This window comes from Geotrypetes seraphini, chromosome 16 (assembly GCF_902459505.1).
Source record: "Geotrypetes seraphini chromosome 16, aGeoSer1.1, whole genome shotgun sequence".
Taxonomy (NCBI): Eukaryota; Metazoa; Chordata; class Amphibia; order Gymnophiona; family Dermophiidae; genus Geotrypetes; species Geotrypetes seraphini.
The window spans coordinates 37,915,924-37,929,901 of NC_047099.1; the positions used below are offsets into that span (position 1 = coordinate 37,915,924).

A 13,978-nucleotide genomic window follows, 5' to 3' on the forward strand; every position below is an offset into this window, starting at 1 on the left:
TGATTCAATATGCTTTCCTTACTGGAGCTGCTTAGCTAGTGAGCTACTCTTAATGTGGATAACTAAAGCCTCTGAGACATCTCAGTTAAAAGACTGTTCACAATCTGTAATTTGTATAGTGTTACTCGAGTGCAGATGGGAGATGTTGCGGGGCTCTTATTGCAGTTAATGGCTTGTGATTATCTAGAGTGAATAAAGATACTGAGAAATCAACTGACTTGCTGAAAATTATCCAGTTAGTGGGAGCACTGGTTCTTGAAAATTGGAAAACGCAGGCCACGTCACATGGAATCTGATCGGCTCGCACCTCATGTCTCGTTAAAAGAACTTGGAGAGTTACCACTTTATGTAAAATTTAAAAAACAAAGAAAAAACAGAAAAAAATTAACTGGAAACATGAAAGTGCATAATGCTATATGCTAATCCGTACCATGTAAAGCTATGTTGTATGTTGAATTTGGTAATATACATTGAGCGTGCAAATAAAGATTAATTCACTCTAAAGCGTACCTGTGGCTGAAAACTTTTGATACTGACCTTGGAAAGCATCTGGATAAAAAGACAGAGGTCTTAACTGGCTAGGGTTACCATATGGCTCCAGATGAAGGAGGACAGATTGAGACATCTGGATTTTACTTCCATTGCTTTCAATGGAAGTAAAACCCAGATGTCTCAATCCGTCCTCCTTTTTTTGGAGCCATGTGGTAACCGGGTGTCTCGTGGATGGGTGCTTATATATAATGAGTTTTCCCAGCAAAACATGCAGCTAGCAGGTGAGAAGATGCTCTGTCTTTACATCCAGGACAGGAAACAATGTTCCAAAGATCACGGAAGCTTTGCGAGACTGCAGAAGAGAGGATTTGGGGTGGGGAGTGTAAGTACAGGTTTGAAGTTTCAAGTTTATTTAAAAATTTTATAAACCGTCCAATCAGCCTTCTAGGCAGTGAACATTATGTTAAAAACATATATGGGATAACCATACATCCTTTAAAACAATAATCGTTATTAAAAACATTTAAATCAATAAACAGTTTGTATCCAAAAAAATGTAGTTCACTTAGGGTTAGAGACCAGGACCTGACACAGTCTGTGTTTCGAACAACACTTCTTCCTCAGGGGTCCTAAAGGTATTAAAACCACATTCTGGGTGAACCATTTGGTATACAACTGGATAAGAGAGTTCAATGATGGTGAAAAAAAGACGGAGCCCACTGGATTCTTTTTTCAGTCCACCATAATTGAACTCTCTTATCCAGTTGTATACCAAATGGTTCACCCAGAATGTGGTTTTAATACCTTTAGGACCCCTGAGGAAGAAGTGTTGTTCGAAACACGGACCGTGTTGGGTCCTGGTTTCTAACCCAAAGTGAACTACATTTTTTGGGATACAATCTGTTTATCTGTTCAGATTAATGACTTGGCATTTTGTACATCACCTCTGCAGTTTTCCTTCTTGTTTGTTGTTTCACATATTACTGCAGTGTCGTTGGATTTCTTTGCTTGTGTGTATAGATAGGCAGTGGCTCTGAATCTGCATGGCATACAGTGACTGCTGGCAACCACCCACCCAATATTCAGTGACATTTATTTGGGCAGCAAATGCTGCCACCCAGATAAGAGCTGCTAACTGGAGCCATATCTGGATGTTCAGCAGGATTAATATCTCTGCAGACTGCCCTGGTGGTATCCAGATAGGACAGGGCAATCAGGAGCAGAGTCTGGGAGGAGCAGGGAGTTACCAGATGGTTCAGGGCAGTCAGGGGCAGAAACCCTGGGTGGAGCAGGGAGTTACCCAGAGACTGCCCTCTGACTCTGTCCCAGAGGACCGCCAGGCCAGTCGGGATTTCAGGGTAGCCTTATGAATATGCATGAGAGAGATCTGCATATAATGGAGGTGCCTGGCATGCAAATCTGCTCCATGCATATTCATTAGGGCTATCCTGAAAACCCGACTGGCCTGGTGGTCATCCGGGATAGGGTTGGGAACCACTGCTCTACAACACAACACTCATCTGCAGTCAGCTGAGTGAGAGCATCCCATTGGACAAAAGACTTTTCCAAGGCAGCTGCCTAATGGGAGACCTGGCCCCGTCCTCTCCTTTCCCCATATTGTACGGGTCCTCAATTTCAGCCCTCTTGTTATAACATAACGTAAAACTCACTTTTATACTGCAATTTCCACTAAGTGCTGTGTGGTTCACATGAAGTTATGAGTGCAAAAGATGAGAAGAGGGGCAGAGCAAAAAGATACGTGTTGATATTTGGATAATGACTGGCACTAAATATTTGGCCAGCATTTGAATGAAACACCGACTGCAGAGTCAGCACCATGGCACCAGGTGTGCTAAGTGTCGGAGGCGGTCAGGCGATGCTAAGCAGGCGATGGTGTCGGAGAGGGGTCAGAGTGACCTCTAGGGGCTGTGGAGGGTGGGGCGTACCAACAAGAGATAACACCAACAGCCATGACCTATTTATTCAATGCAAAGGTTAATTACATGTTCACAGTTTTAGTACAAAATATACCAAAGAAATTAGTTGATGCAAAAAGAAAACATTATCATCTGTCCACCAATAGAAACACCGACCGTTACCCAGGAAAAATGTAAAGTTTTCCCATTAATTTTTCTCTTAATATAAATTCCCGGGGGTGGGTGGGGAAATATGAAAAACTGCAAATGAAGGTCAGTACAGATGTGGAAGAAAGGATAGTAACTTACAAACTGTGAAAGTGAGTCAGAAGGATTCAGAAGACTAAAGGGAAAGAACGTGACTCACGCTCTCCTTTCTATAAGAAGCAATTTATTAAAAACCTAGAACATTACAGCAGAGGGTTTTGTAAGGGAGAGCTGCGGCGCTGAAAGGCCTGGCAGGCTGGGGGCTTGAAATTCATTGTTTGGCTGATTCAGAGCGCCTGCTTGCAAAGCACCAGCATCCATCAACCGTGGAAAATTCGTTGGGAAATATCTTTATTTCTGCTCTCGTTTTTGCACTATGCTGAGGCTAAAGTGGTTGCAGCTTCCTGGCTTCAGATATAGGACTGACCCCAATTGGGAGGCCCGGCCTTTTTCTATTTATTTCAATGAAATTGGTACAGTGCTGCTAAAAAGTCTGAACACGGCAGGGCCTGTAAGCAGTCACACGCTGGATCAGCTGGGATGGTTCTTGTCTGCAATAGGTAGACGACATGTTATCCGTTTTCTAATAGTCCTAATGCTGCTTTGGCAATGGTCATAATGTAATCAAATCCCCGAAGGAACTGGGAGGCAGACAAAATCCGATTTACATCTCATAGACAGAATCTCTAATGTTTCTCTCCCCCCCCCACCTATGGATATCTCTCTCCACTGCACTCAAGAGGGTGCATCCGTCCAAGAAATGCTCTCTGGACTGCATTTGCAAAGCCCAGGTATACTGTGTATTTTGGGACGTGAAGGGCAGGACCATCCTGGGGCTGTGCATGTGCAGCCACAAAGGATGCAAAAGAGAGGGTGAGGGGAGCAAAAAAAATTACTCCCCACTAGAGGTGTGCCGGGGACATAATCTGGTACCCATCCCCACCTGTCTACAGTCAATTCTATTCCATCCCCACCCCATTCCATCATATTGCTACTGTCCCCTCCCCACAATTTTCTTTTCCATCCCCAACCTGCACTTAAAAGATCTTGTTTAAACTCAAAGAATACATAAAATATATCCTCTACCTTGTTAAAATGCAACCATGCAAGAGCAACATATATGATTTAGTTTCCTAGTGGGCGCGTGTATGATGGTTGCTGCCCGAGATGAACTCCTGTTTTCATTGTATTTTTTTTTGTAATCTATTTTCTAGTTGAGGTGTTAGTGTTTCAAGTTTCTGAGTCAAGGTGTACATGGGGGCAAAATCTGGTCCCCATCCCCTCACAACTTCATTCATTTCTGATCATCCCCTCCCATCCCCGTGATTTTACCGAACGGTTTGGTCCCCAATACTGCAAATTCCTGCAGATTTCCCACTGTCCCCACCTCCAGGCACACCTTTACTCCCAGGGGCGGCCCTATAATGAGGCCAGCTGAGGCGGCGGCCTCAGGTGGCACTCTTGAGGGAGCAGCATTTTGCTGACGGTCGGTATACCTGCTGGTTGGCTCCCCTTCCCGGCATCTAATCTTTTCACCCTCTCCCCAGGGACACTGGATCTAGCTTTTGATTCTAAAGAGTACAGAAACTGCCCTGCGATTCTTTATCTTTGTACCGGATGGGAAACACTTTGGTGGAAAAGAACTAGAATCATAGTAGCACGAACAGGCTGTAGATTGTGGTTGAGTCCCTCTAAATCACATAACACACTGGAAGAGCAGATATTTTAAAGTGCCGGTTGCCTTATTCACTGATTTCACTCAGCATGAATTGTGATGACTGATGGAGAGTCAATAATTATACCAAATAAACCATCTTTTTTTTTTTAAATACCACCTCTCCAAAGCTACTGCAGCTCAGAAGACACTGAACTGGAATAGCTCAGGCTAACATGTTCTAATTGCTCTGCGAAGGCAACAGAAGCCAGAGAGATTACAAGGACCATAAAGCAAGGTGTTCAATCAGTAATGGGGACATTATTAACAATCTGGTAACTGTCCACATTTTACGAGTTGGGAAATGAAGAGTGTTGTAGAGGTAACACTTGGTAGCACAGGGGTTCTGCTTTGCACACTCGGGGCCTGATGGCTCAAAACAAACCAGGCTGGTTTTAGCCAATCTAAATGAAAAGTTATTATGCTGCTAATTCACAGAGGCTTTACCGTGTACGGAAGCTTGCTACTGTTAAAATGGGTTCACTAGTTAAACCTCAAGGGTGGGAATGTGGGGAGATCAGGAGATATTGGGTGAAGACTGCCCAGATGCCGTCACAGATTTTGGATATACGGCTGACCGTCTGAGTGGAGAATGTAACATAGTAGATGACGGCAGATAAAGGCCCGAATGGTCCATCCAGTCTGCCCAACCTGATTCAATGTAAATTTTTAAAATTTTTTTGGGGGGGAGGGGGAGGAGGATGAATTTTGTATGCTGGGGTTCACGGCTGCGAGAGTGGCGGCAGCTGCGGCATGGAAATATTTGTCCTCTCCGGCGCGGACAAAAGTGATTGCTAAACTGGATGATTGGTATGAGATGTATTGTCTGACAGCCTATCTGAGGCATCGGGCAGGTTCCTTTGTATGACTATGGAGGAAATTTCAGGACTGGCGAAGCCGGTATTCTTATTCCTGAAAGGTTTTTGTTTCAGTTATGGAGTCCATTGTTGTTCTTTTGTTGGGGAGGGGGGTTGCGGGGATTGTTCTCTTTTGGAATGTGATTTCCAGGTGCGCCGAAGAACCCGCAGTGTACCTGGTTGCTGTCTGTAAGCTTTGGATTGGTTTGCATTAATAAAGTATGAGTAAAAAAAAAAAAAAGGGCTCATTAGTGATTCCAACTAATGCACTAATGCATGAAACCCCCTGCCCTAGTGACTAAAATATACCAACAGTTATGCAGCTGTCAGTAGGTTTTAGCCATTTATTTCTTCAATTTTCTATACCGCTCTCCCAAGGTTGCTAAGAACGGTTTACATGAATTTATTCAGGTACTCAAGCATCTGTCCTGGTTGGCTCACAATGTATCTAATATACTTGGGACAATGGTGGTATTAAGTGACTTGCCCAGGGTCACAAGGAGCAGTGTGGGTTTGAACCCACAACCTCAGGGTGCTGAGGCTGGAGCTTTAACCACTGCACTACACTCTCCCCATGGTGACTTTTATAGCTGTGCTTCCGTCTCCTGAACACACCCCAAAAACTCTTAAAACAAGGTAGGAGGAAGCGCAACTGCACAGCACACCTCCCCGCACTTTTTCTGACGCTTGAACACACTCAAAGAGACCGCTTACCCTACTGCTCCCCCCTAGCTGAGATCCTGGGGTACTCTGCATCAGCCAACACAGCCCAAGCATAGATAAAACTGTTCCTTCTCCTCCCTCCCCCCAGGTTCACCGGACATGCACACATGAGCTGTGCAAAACATTCTGACCCCTTTACCAACCAATGCTCACCACTAACAGCATTCAAATAATTTGCGAAATTAAAATTGGTGGTTTCAAGTGCCAAAGTTCTGTGCACCTATTTCCCCTTCAGTGTTTATTTTGGAGTCCTTGACATCTGGCACAGGAGCTGTCCAGATCATGGTGCTGAACAGTGTGAGGTGCACAGTTGCGCACCTCTGGGTTTATTGTAGAGAATGACACGGTGACAAAATTCATCACCGTCCCCGTCCCCGCGGGAAACCATCTTCATGTCATTCTTTAAGGAGAGAGAGGGCACAACCACTGACCCGCAAGCTTTGCTTTGAAGAATGCTGAGATTGAGCAGCAACATTCCAGAGCAGATATTGTGATGTCATAATGCCTGATTCCACCAGTGCCTAAGAGCCAATCACATCAGTGATGTCACAATGGCTTCATTATCCTATACTTGGCTCCCATAAGAATCAGAGTACAAATGGCCACAACCACTGACCCGCAAGCTTTGCTTTGAAGAATGCTGAGATTGAGCAGCAACATTCCAGAGCAGATATTGTGATGTCATAATGCCTGATTCCACCAGTGCCTAAGAGCCAATCACATCAGTGATGTCACAATGGCTTCATTATCCTATACTTGGCTCCCATAAGAATCAGAGTACGAATGGCCACAACCACTGACTCTCAAGCTTTGCTTTGGAGAATGCTGGTGTAGAAGGACTGAGGTTGAAACAGACACTAAAAAATGACATGGGATTATTTCCCGCGGGGACGGGAACGGTGATGAATTTTGTCACCGTGTCATTCTCTAGTTTATTGTCGCTCTTGGGGTGGGAGGGAAGAGGGTCCTGCTAGTCCATTCTGAAATTTCAGGGAACAATACAATTCGATTGATTAAAAAGGAGAGGGGGAGTTGGTGCATCAAAAGCAGACCCCCCTCTACTCCATAATTAATAATCACACCATACTCAAATCTGTTAGGTAATCATACACAAGGCTTGGACACATGGCTGGGATAATGACAGCCCCATACTGCTGCAGGATTTCTAAATTCCTGATATTTAGTGAGTAGCGACCTTCATCATAAAAAAAACTCACCACCCTGAAGAGTTTTTGATGTACAAAACCTAGCAAAAATGCTGTATCTGATGACGCACGGTATGGGAGAGACCACGGAGGATGAGTATTGATGCTGTGTGTGTGTGGAGGGGGGAAGTCTATATATCTATAAAGGATTAACTACATTGACATGGGAAAGTCACTGCTCATATCAAAAATATATACGGTATACAGGAAATCAGAGAGAAAACCAAATTCGTTCCAAAAATACCTCTCCTTTGTGTTTTGTAAATATATTCTTTATCAGGGAGAAAATGGTAGCGAAATATCTTCTAACCCACCATTTTTAATGTGTGTTAATGTGTATAGTATATCAAAAGAGGAAGGCGTCTCAGATCCCCGTGCGTTGTGAAGTATGTTAACTGAATAACTGCACTAGAAAGGGATAACTCCTCACTAGCTCCACCCCCCTCCTGCCTAATATCAACGTTCAATGCTAACTCACACTTTAGTATGTTAATGTGTGTTTTTTGTTTTCAGAACTTCTGCAGTCAATGTTAAAAGGAAAATGCAAAGAACTTAGCTTAGGCAGGGTGATTGAAATGCAGGCGGTACAAAAATCCTCCCGCTGTCTTTGCCAGTCCAATTGTTGCCGACGGAAGCTAGCTGGCGTTTCGCTCCGAGGCTGCGTCAGGGCATTGGATTACTGTAAAAGGAAACCAGAAACAGTGGGATCAGAACAACGTCAGGAAAAGAAAATACTACCGCCTCCAGTCCTCCAACTTACTTCGGCGTTATTTCTCACGGCTCGTAGGCAAAGATGGCCACCACTACGGACTGCCTGCTTAAGTAGCGTCAAAAATTACAGCTGATGTCACGTTGACAGCTGATTTTACGCTGCCAGTTCGTGTTGAAAACCGAAACTTAGAGGCCCCGATCGGCCAGAATCATTCCTAGAACTGTTTAGCTTATAAGAAAACATAAAGGGCTGATTAAAAAAAAAAAAAAGTGCCAGTCAGTTTTAGTATTTAATCCTTTGGGTTCTTCTGAGCTCATGCGAAATATCCATTCCTGCTCTTTCCGCATTAAGATTAATCTGCGGTCACCTCCTCTCATCATTGGTGGCATATGATTCAAGACAAAACATTGGAATTCTGTGGCAGCATGACCTGCTAATATGTAATGCTGATAAAAGAGTATATTTACAACACACAAAGGAGAGGTATTTTTGGAAAAAAGTCAATGCTCAACCCTGGAAATGAGCTAAGAGAAACTGATCACCTTTTGGGGATCTGTTGGGTACTTGTGACCTGGGCTGGCCAGTGTCGGAGGCAAAATGCTGGGTCAGGGTTTGACTCGGTTGTGTTTTATCTTATGTTCATTAGCTCCAAAAGCCCATCCTCTTCCTGAAGTTCAGCTTTTACAAAAATGTGCTCCCCTCCCCCCTCTCCCATCCCACTCCACCCCTTAGGAAACCACAAAGCATCAGCTTATTCCAATTTGAAATGGCAAGTAGGGGATGGGATTTATAATAGATAATCCAATTTAGTCTATGACTACAGCAGTTCTTGAGGCACTGCAGTGGCATATAATTAAAATGAATGATGCAATTTAAGATCTGCTCACCATCATCATTCCTTGAATACACTAATGGCATTCTTGATATATTTATATCCGAGTCCCCCACCCCACCCCAACAAAAAGACAAAACCCTCAAGTCCAATGCAGTCAGATCATACATACTGAGGCACTTATTTTGGAAGCCCTATTCATAAAGAGACGTTTAGACATGTCTATGAAATACCAACTTTACAAAGCTGAGATATATGCGTTCACATTGTGAATATGTGCATATGGCAAGAGGCGTGGTCTGGATGTGTTTTGGGCGATAATACACACCTGAATTCCCCATTTCAGAAGAGAAATGCGTGCTCACGTCCTCTGAGATCACATCTAGGTTATGCAGTACGAGAGGCCGCTGAAAAGTTCTCAGCCCGACCAACAAAGCTGGGGCAGTCTCCATCGAGGGCTATACACCGACACTAGTGATTTTCCACTTGTTTTTATTCAGTTGGAAAAACATGGAATGAAAAAAGTGGAAAATTGTTGGATTAAGTGTATAGCCCTCGCTGGAGACTGCTCCAGCTTTGTTGGTTGGGCTGAGAACTTTTCAGCAGTCCCCCCTAGTATACAGGTGCTTGTGTTCTGAAGAACTTCACTGGAGGGTTTAGGGGAGGTCCCCCCCTAAAAGTGATGCAGTCAAATTAAATTGGGTTCTGTGACAACTTGGAAAAACAGACATTTGCAGGTTTACAAAATGGCAACCATACAGATCTACTGTAAGCGCTGGTACATACTAGAGGTCTGCACGGGAACGGGGATCGCGGGAATCCCACGGGACTCCCACGGGGATCCCCCTCTGGCCCACGGAACTCCCATGGGGACCCCCCTCTAGCCAACGGGACTCCCATGGGGATGGAAGGCTTTGGAAGAAGGGTTCGTCCATATAATATAATGGACACATCAGCCTTAGTAAAAGAGGGGGTTTATAAGTTAATTACCTGAACAGAAAACAAAAAAGGGTTCCACCAAAGAGATTCCACAAGGAAAACAGCAAAAGAAACTGTGGAATTGATGATCCTGTCAGAAGTAATTGCTGCTTTTTATGGGGACGGGCGGGGATGGAGGTGATTCATTGCGGGGACGGGTGGGGACGGAGAGAATCCTGGCGGGGATGGGTAGGGACGGAGAGGATACGGGCAGGGACGGGTGGGGACGGACAGGGATGGGTGGGATTTCTGTCCCCGCGCAATTCTCTAGTACATACTTCTGTATGTTCTGAAACACACATATGTGAATGCGCCAGCACATACATATTGTGTTATCCCTGTTGATCCTACAGACATTGATGCCTATCAAATGGATGCACCCAACACACATATCCGTGTATGCCTGTATTTTAGAAGAAGCTCCACGTCGCAGATCCTTTTCCAAAAATACTACCAGAAACTGACATTTCCCAACCTGGACATCTCAATTCCTGTTTCTATATTCTATCTGAAATAGGGATTCACAGATAATAAGGGTTATGGTACATGTGTTCTTGCTCTCTGCGGTTTGTCCGTATTTCCAGATGCGGTCAGCAGGCAGAAGTTTGGATTTTTCCTACGCCTTCTGGCTAGGACATGTAGCGTCCCCTCCTGAAGAAGCCTCAATTGCGAAACTCGAGTCGAGGGGCCAGCTCAATGACATAGTTGGGAATTGGAAGAAAAGAAATGAGCATGAGCTAAGCCTAACCTCCTATAAGTTCTACACCCACCCCCACCCCTGAGATGCTGCTGCCTTCAGGAGCCCTTTCTTTTAACTTTAAAATTCCATCTAAGATATACCTTATAATCTCTAAAGTAGGGTTTGGTTTTTTGCAAATTCCATTCTTCATTTTTGCTTTTGTGAACAAACAAACTAATAGATTTATATTTTTAATTTCCACCCCGTTTTAGTGCCTCAACAAATATTCCAATAGCAGTGGGATTCTTTTGGTTGATTGCTGTAATATTTGACTTCCTGGTGTTCAGCTCATTCTGTGAGTCCGTCATCTGTTTTATGTTTTCTTTCTTAGCCGGCAGTAGCTCTGTATTATCAGCAGATCCAATGTTTTATGCCAGGGCTGTCACTGAGACAGATCTGTGGATCTGGAAACTCTAGTGACTCTGGCCACAACACGAACAACCAAAGGGAAGGAGGAGGGAAAAAAAGGATATGCATAACAGCACCGACTCCAGCAAAATGCACCGGCGCACTAGAAAGTCTGTGGAGACCAGTCAGTGCTGTTCCTAACCTGAATGGTTTGCAACCTACAAATGACGCCATTAGAAGTACTGTTTTTGGAATCTCTCATAAGAGCCAGCTTTCCAAAACGATTGGATTGGGGGTGTTAAAGTCAACACAAGTGAGCCCTCCTCAGATACAGTGGAGTCTGATCTAATCTAGTCTAGTATTTGAGTCGTGCTATGCCTAAACAGGTTCAAGGGACTTGGCAGAAGGGCTTCGGGGTAAAATAACATTATTCGCCGATGACGCCAAACTAAGTAATGTAGTGGGCAAATGCACAATAGATGATGTTTCAATGCCCGACAACATGATGCACGACCTACTCCTACTGGAGCGCTGGTCTAGGTCCTGGCAACTCAGCTTCAATGCCAAAAAATGCAAAGTTATGCACCTGGGCAGCCAAAATTCATGTAAGACTTACACCCTAAATGGCGAGATCCTAACAAGAACTGAAGCAGAACGTGACCTAGGGGTGATCGTCAGTGAGGACATGAAGGCTGCCAATCAAGTGGAGCAAGCTTCATCCAAAGCAAGACAAGTCATAGGTTGCATACGCAGGGGTTTCGTCAGCCGAAAGCCGGAAGTCATTATGCCATTGTATAGATCCATGGTGAGGCCCCATCTGGAATACTGTGTGCAATTCTGGAGGCCGCATTATCGCAAGGATGTGCTGAGACTGGAGTCGGTTCAGAGAATGGCCACCCGGATGGTCTCAGGACTCAAGGATCTCCCATACGAGGAACGGCTAAACAAATTGCAGCTATACTCACTCGAGGAGCGCAGAGAGAGGGGGGGACATGATCGAGACGTTCAAGTATCTCTCGGGCTGCATAGAGATGGAGGAAGATATCTTCCTTTTCAAGGGTCCCACGACAACAAGAGGGCATCCGTGGAAAATTAGGGGAAGGAAACTACGAGCTGACACCAGGAAATTCTTTTTCACAGAAACGGTGGTTGATCGCTGGAATAGTCTTCCACTGCATGTGATCGAGGCCAGCAGTGTGCCTGATTTTAAGGCCAAATGGGATCGTCACATGGGATCTATTCACAGGGCGAAGGTAGGGGAGGAACATTAGGGTGGACAGACTAGATGGGCCTTGGCCCTTATCTGCCATCTATTTCTATGTTTCTATGTTAAGGTGACTTACAATTTAAGGAATTACAGAATGTATATGCTACAGTATAGCAATTTGAGGAGGGCAGAATTATGAATGGAGAAATAGGGAAGAGAGAATGGAGGATCTAAGACTATACTGCTGAAGCACTTGAGTGGAGTGTGGGATTTAGTGACGTTAGGTATTTCGAGCTAGTTGTCTACAGCAGTTTCTCAACCTTTACAAGCCAAGAACCCCCTAAGCCTAACAAATACCAATCGAGTACCCCTGCCCAAGCTCCGCCGCTAACTCCACCTCCATAATAATAGTATTAATTGTAATGCAATTTCTTCTATCCATTTTTCATATACACACAATAAAATCTTATTAAAACATAATGGTAACCACAAAATTAAACACAAAGCACACTGTATGCAGAGAAAATGTTAATTATCATATTCGGGTTTTTTTTTTCAAAGAGGTTACGGCAGCTGACTTTAAAATATGCAATCAGTAACAACTATAGAAAAAAATAGACAAATATAGAGCAAAATATAGACAGCATATATAAATTATCAAAACTGACACTTTTTGATCACTAAATTGAAAATAAAATCATTTTTTCCTACCTTTGTTTGGTGATTTCATGAGTCTCTGGTTGCACTTCCTTCTGACTGTGCATCCAATATTTTTTTCTTTCTTTCTCCTGCATGCTTCCTCTCCTCCAGATCTCATTGCATTCCACAGCCAACATCTCTGTCCTTCCGCGAGTTCAACTTTTTCTTCCTCTCTCCCTGCCTGCCCTCCCCCCCCACTGAAGCCACCACCGCCGATTTCTCCCTGCCTCTCCACCCCACCCGACACACTCTATTCACCTCAACTTTTTCTTCTCTCCCTGCCCCCCTACTGAAGCCACTGCCGATTCCTCCCTGCCCCACCCCTGAAGCCAACCCTGCCGCCCGACAAGCTTCAATCCCACCCACCCCCACCGCAGCAACAAAAGGGACAGGATGCGACAGGCGCATGCAGTGACTGCACGCGACCAGCCCACAAGCCTTCTCCCCCAACGTCTATTTTGACATCAGAGAGAAGGCTTGTGGGCTGGCCATGTGAGTTGCTGCAGGTGCCTGGCCCGTCCCATCCCTTTTGCAGTGGCGGAGGGTGGGAATGGAACGTGGCAGGGTTGGCTTCGGGGGTGGGGCAGGTAGGAATTGGCAGCAGTGGCTTCAGCTGTGGGGGGGGGGGGGGGGTTAGGGAGAGATCCCAGGTATCAGCCAGCCCACGTACCCCCCAACAGGCAGCCCATGTACCCCCTGTGGTACACATACCACAGGTTGAGAAACACTGTCCTAATGCAATGTTTCCCAAGTTGGTCCTGGAGTACTCCCTTGCCAGTCAAGTTTTCAGGATATTCGCAGTGGATGAGATTGAGTGGCAGGGCAGATTTGAGAAGCACAATCTTAATGTGTATGGGCAGCAGTTTGATACTTGTGGCCCTTGATGGTAGCCCTCCTAGACCTGGGTACTTAGTTATGAGGAAGTTGGGAACTCAGAGATACCAAGTTACCCGGCTCCCCACTCCGCCCTGGGTAAGTCTCTCTTATCTGTACCCTTCTCCTCCACAGCCAAGCCCAGACTCCTGTCCCTTCCACTTTGCTGCACCGTCTGCCTGTCTGGGTCTATCCAGCTCAGTCTCTGGCACTCTTCAAACCCAGACTCAAAAGTCTTTCAATTCCAAACTCCAACCCACCTGCTGAGCACCAATATCTGTCTTATGGTTCCCTCAGCAATTCCTTCGCCTGAGCACTGTGAATTGATTGTAAGCTCTTCTGAGGGGGGGGGGGGGACTGTCTCTTCTGGGTTTCATTAGGCTAGGTCAGGCTTTGTAAGTTCATCCCAAGACTAGGCCGACAGCTCGAGCTTAACTGTCAGTCAGCTCAAGGCTGTGTAACGAATAAAGTTTCCT

At 45.1% G+C, this 13,978-nt stretch overlaps 1 protein-coding gene across 1 annotated transcript in view; it reads right to left on the reverse strand.

The window, feature by feature from the left end:
• Nucleotides 1-13,864, reverse strand: part of LOC117349519 (GON-4-like protein) — a 70,170-nt gene extending 56,306 nt beyond the window's left edge. The window contains exon 1 of the mRNA XM_033923044.1: nt 13,763-13,864. The gene's annotated coding sequence lies outside the window, so the exon portion shown is untranslated. The remainder of the gene's footprint in view (nt 1-13,762) is intronic.
• Between the last annotated feature and the right edge of the window lie 114 nt (nt 13,865-13,978).